At 47.8% G+C, this 5694-nt stretch overlaps 1 pseudogene; it reads right to left on the reverse strand.

The window, feature by feature from the left end:
- Nucleotides 1–4190: 4190 nt before the first annotated feature.
- Nucleotides 4191–5234, reverse strand: LOC147998678 (uncharacterized; annotated as a pseudogene).
- Nucleotides 5235–5694: the final 460 nt, after the last annotated feature.

Genomic DNA, 5694 nt, shown 5'->3' on the forward strand with positions numbered 1-5694 from the left:
TGGGTAGATCTTACAAGGCAATGGACTGTCAACATTTTCTGAGTCTACTTGGAAATAAATATGAACTAAATATCATGAAGATGCATCTATGTATGAACACATGCAGGCTTATGTTTCCCCTGTGAGAATGAAGGAATATCTTCCCCGACTGCACCTTTCTTCCCTTAGGAAAGATATAAGATTCTGACAGATTTGACTGTGAATATCTGCAGTTGAATACTTACATAAAAACTTTAATACATACATTTTAAAATCCATCTTGAAAAAATTGAAGGTATTTAAATCACTCTTTTAGCAATGTCTTCCAATCCATTTGCGGTGTTTCTAAAGTCTGATGCTTCATCAACAAGAGCCTATTAGTATGCAAGAATAAGCAGCACTCACAACAATACACTACCTTTCAAACATTTAATTAGAAGTCTACTTTAGACAAGATAGTTCCTGTCCAGAAGGCTAAAGCTCATACAAGCTTTATAAATAATAGCCAGAAATTGGAAAAAGCCTACATTTCCCCTCAGTGGAAAGATGGATAAAGAAAATGTGCCAAATTTATAGAAAGAAGCATAAGTCAACTGTGAAAAACAACAACAACAAATTTGCCAGCAAAAGAATGGACACAGATAGATAAAGAACATATTAGTCATTTTTAAATGGATATTACCCTTAAAGAAAAGCACAACCATGATTTGTGTGTAGCAGAGAGGGGGCAGACTTCGCCATTTAAGTGTAAATGAATTTGCCATTAAGGGAAGGACTATATTGCTATATGTGATAGGTAGTGCTGTTTGCAGGTGTGTGTTTTACCTATATGGAGGCGATACCAAACCAGTACTCACAACTCCAATCCTAAAGACATATCCCTCAAATACATATATGACTAAGAGTAAGATGTACTAGATAAATCATCCATTACTCTCATCTAGAGTGAGATGCAGCTTGGGAATTGTGTCCATTTGCGACCTTGTATTTCCAGATCCAAAGGACTGGGGCATACTTCTCAACTTGGACTTCAGTCAGCAGCTGAACAGGGAGGGGTGAGGAGGGCCACTGTTGCATGCTTGAATGAGAGGCTGTGTTTAGCCTGGTCTTTTTGACTGTGCTGAGACTATCTGCAGAAAGTGGATGGGTCGCGAGAACTCGAGTTTTCCATGGAAACACAATCCTGGGCACAGGTTGCAAAAGATTTCCTGACACCCTCGTGCTACTTGCCACCAGAACTTCCATCCAGATTAAGAGAGAGTGGCTCATGATCCTCCACTTGACCTACTTCCAGCAGTTCATAAAGGAGGAGCTCTGGAAGGACTGAGCGGGTTGCTTGAGTATATGTCTCTGCTTGGCATGGTTCTTCTGGCTGTGCCATTGGGAATGGTGGGATTCTCTGCAGGAGGTGGGCAGTTCACTAGAGCTCGAGTACTCCATGACCATACAACCTACAGCAGCAAGTGGAAACAAGATATCCTGGGCTGCCTCATGATCCCTGCTACTGAGACCTCCAATGCCATATCCTGCACTGCTGAAGCAGGCAGATCTTGATCTAGAGCTCGGACTTGCCGCGCTCTGCTGTTCTGAAACCATATGTGGATCGTGTCCTCAGGCAAACCTATCCTCTCACACAGCTGCTCCATGGTAGCAAAGCCTGCTATCCCCATTGCTTCCAGCTTCCATGCTCCTAAGGATTCGATGCCAGGAGTCCTCAAACTGGAGAATATAGTCAGGACCGCTCCAGAGCAAGCACAAGCTTCAGCAAATGCCAGCCGTAGGGCTGGGACCCCTGCCCTTAAATACCTCTCTCTCTGCTCCCGGAGCTCCGCCCACTCGAAAGGAGCCGTGGGCTACAGTTGACTCCAGACCCTTGAATCAAGGTCATGCAACGACGCTTTACACCTGCCACACCTCCCACCTGAGAACAGGAGACCCGGAACAAGACCTCAAGAAACCTATCAGACTCAGCAAAGTCTCTCCCAAAGTCTCGCAGTCCATTGCATGCCATTCTGGACACAGAACAAGGAAGCACAATAAATGTCCTAGGAATCAAGAATCCAGCAGACAGATCGTCCAAGGAGGGAGCACCATAGGTCCTTCCTGGCTTTGGGCAGAGTATCCAGGAAATCGTGGAGGTGGTAAGCCGGCTTCAGAAGAGGAAGGCAGAGTGGACTGTGCCTTAGGTGGTATCACTAGCCAAGTTGAATCCGTGCTGATCTCATCCCATCTGGATCCACACAGGTTGGAAAGAGAAGACCCCCCAACTGAGGATCCCAACCACTTGTCCTGAGAACCAAGGATATCACTTCCAGGGGTCATGCAAGTCATGGCACTTCTTTCCTTCTTGTAGGGCTAGGTGGTAGTTGGGAGCAACAGAACTCTATTAAACCGAGAGAAGAGAATAGCACATGCAGAAAGAAAGTCTTTTACACAGGCAAATAGGCCAAAAACCACAATAGTTCATGTAGAGATTCGGGAATGCGCATTCATGCATTTCCTGTCAGAACAGTTGGGCCAGATTTTCAGGAATTCTCACCATTAACATGTTAAATGCAAACAAAGGTGCAAACACACACACACACACACACACACACACGCAAACACACACACAGACACATACAATTAACACAAATAGAAATAGCACACACGCAACAAAGCACACACACACGCACACACAAACACACACAGGCACACACAAACACACACACATACACACACAGAGATAACACAAATACAAATAACACACACACAAAACAAGCACACACACACAGACACTCACACATGCACATGCAAACACACACAAATAACAGAAATACAAATAACACACACATACACATACACACTCACACACACACACACACACACACACAAACACACACGAGCATACACAAAAACCGGGCCAGCAAGTCTGACTTGTGAATGTGGAACAAAAGACCCAAACCTGTGCTGAAAGACCAGTATAAGCCCTATGCTCCTTGAGGCAATGTGGCTGCATGCACCCAAGGACAACTGCCTACCTCTAGGCAATTGCAGTCTTCAGGTGGGTTTGGAGGGACCTCACATTAGGGAATGCAGGGCCGTGCTAGGCTTGGGAAACTCAAGGATAAAAGACGGATACCTGAGAGTGTGGGATACACCTCACTGTGGGAGGAGGAAGGTATTCGGCTTGTCTGATTGAATCAGTGTCAATCCTGGAATGAATTGTTCACGATACTTTGGTTGCACTCCATTTCCAGGATGATGTTCATTTACAGTTTTGTGGCCTTACACACTCTTCTTTAGGTTGACATTTTCCCTGCTTGTTTGCTTTAGCAAACAGTGCCATGTCTGCATTGAACACTGATCAGCTTTCCTTGTTATTTCCCTTTCAGACCTCTCATCCTGCCTCACTGCCTTCCCAAGTCTTACCACCCTTTGAATTGGAAAGCTCATGCCTAAAGCAAACAGCCAATTCAACCACCCATACAAACACACAAGCAAACAAGCAAGCAAGCAAACAAACAAACAATGCAAACCTTTATTGAATGCAATGGGAAGTAGAACAAAGCAAGACAAAACAAAACAAAAGTAAACTAAACAAATGTGCTAGGAGTACATATAGAATGGGTGGTTTGTTAGTCAACTCACAGCTAAGCATAAGGCATTGGTAAGAAGTGCAGCAGTTCTTAGTCCCAAGGAAGAAGTCTTCATAACTCCTTCCTGGTTCAGTGTCCTGAGATGTGTAGCCTATACCTGGTGACCCATGAGATTTCCTGGAGTCTGCTGGAGCCAGTTCAATGGTGTGTTCTGTCAGTTGGGCTTTTCATTAGGCCTCCTTGATGTTTTAGGAGTCCCTGGTGATCTTGCCCTGTGCTCCTTCAGCAGAATCCCATGCTCAGAGCCCGTTTCCTCATCCCAGGGTCCTCATGTAGGCACTGCACATGGAAAACCCACGTGCATTTCCTCCTTCTAGTAAGCAAGATGCCTTCCATGGAAAGCACCCACTGTAATAGGGGTTTTGATGCATATACTTTTTGGGCTGTCTACATTCTCAAGTGTTGATTGCGGGTGTCTTCTGGATAGGAGCTTCCAGGCTGGGACTCAGAGAATATCCAGCAGAGCCTCATATTCTTCTTGAGAGAGAGGCAGCTCAGGTGTTGCATCCATTTGCTGAACTGCACCTTCCAGATGTACAGGGCCTGGGGAGAGCGTCTCCACTCGAACTTCCATCAGCAGTTGATCCAGGAAGAGTTCCAGAGGGCCCCTGTTGCATCCCTGAGTGAGAGCCTGTTCTTGGCCTTGTCCTTCAGGCTGTGCCCATTGTGGTAGCTGAGACTCTCTGGAGAAATTGGTTGGGTCGCTATAACTTGAGGATTCCTTGGAAACACAGTCCGTGGCAGCCAGTTGCAAGATGGTTTCCTGGACAACCCCGTGCTCCTTGCCACCAGGATTTCCATCCAGATCCACAGGGAATGGCCTGTCACCCTCCACTTGGTCTTCTTCCAGCAGTTCATCAAGGAGGAGTTCCAGAGTTCCTGGCACGTATGCTTGAGTGGCTGTCTGTGATTGGCTTCGTCCTTCGGGCAGTGCCACTTGGGGATGCTGGACTCTTCGTGGAAGTGGGGCTGGTCGCTGGAGCTCGAGTTCTCCATGCCCACACCTCCTGCAGCAGCCATCAATAACAGGTTGTCCGGTGCTGCCTCATCCTTGCCACTGAGACCTCCAGTTGCCACATCCTGCACTTGTGAAGCAGGCACATCTTGATCTGGAGCGCAGGCTTGCCGCGCTCTTCTGTTCTGAAACCATATGTGGATCGTGTCCTCATTCAAACCTGTCCTTTGGCCCAGCTGCTCCCTGGTAGCAAAGCCTGGCAACGGGTTCCTCTCAAAGGCTTGCACTAGGATCCTGCGCTGTTGCAAGTTGAGTCGAGTGCGAGGCCTTTTGCTGTCCGAGGGCATGCTGCTACCTTGTGACCTGGAGCCAAACCCTTCCTCGAGCTCTTGGGAGGCTAGCGGAATGGAGCCTCTGCTGGACCGCTTTGGGCCGTGCCTCACCTCTCCAGTGCGACTTCTTTGGTTCTGAAACCACACTCGGATGCGGGACACAGGGAGCTGTATTTGCCTGGCCAGTTACTGCCTGTCCCAGAAGCTCGGGTATTTGTTCTTGCTGAAAGCTGATAGCAGGGCCTTCTTTTGCCAGGCCTGCCAAACCGTCTTCCTGCGCCGGGATTCCCGCAGCACACAGCTGCTATCCACATTGCTTCCAGCTTCCATGCTCCTAAGGATTCGATGCCAGGAGTCCTCAAGCTGGAGAATATAGTCAGGACCGCTCCAGAGCAAGCACAAGCTTCAGCAAATGCCAGCCGTAGGGCTGGGACCCCTGCCCTTAAATACCTCTCTCTCTGCTCCCGGAGCTCCGCCCACTCGAAAGGAGCCGTGGGCTACAGTCGACTCCAGACCCTTGAATCAAGGTCATGCAACGACGCTTTACACCTGCCACACCTCCCACCTGAGAACAGGAGACCCGGAACAAGACCTCAAGAAACCTATCAGACTCAGCAAAGTCTCTCCCAAAGTCTCGCAGTCCATTGCATGCCATTCTGGACACAGAACAAGGAAGCACAATAAATGTCCTAGGAATCAAGAATCCAGCAGACAGATCGTCCAAGGAGGGAGCACCATAGGTCCTTCCTGGCTTTGGGCAGAGTATCCAGGAAATAGTGGAGGTGGTAAG

The sequence above is a fragment of the Rattus norvegicus genome, chromosome 20 (genome assembly GCF_021556685.1).
Source record: "Rattus norvegicus strain SHRSP/BbbUtx chromosome 20, alternate assembly SHRSP_T2T, whole genome shotgun sequence".
Lineage (NCBI taxonomy): Eukaryota > Metazoa > Chordata > Mammalia > Rodentia > Muridae > Rattus > Rattus norvegicus.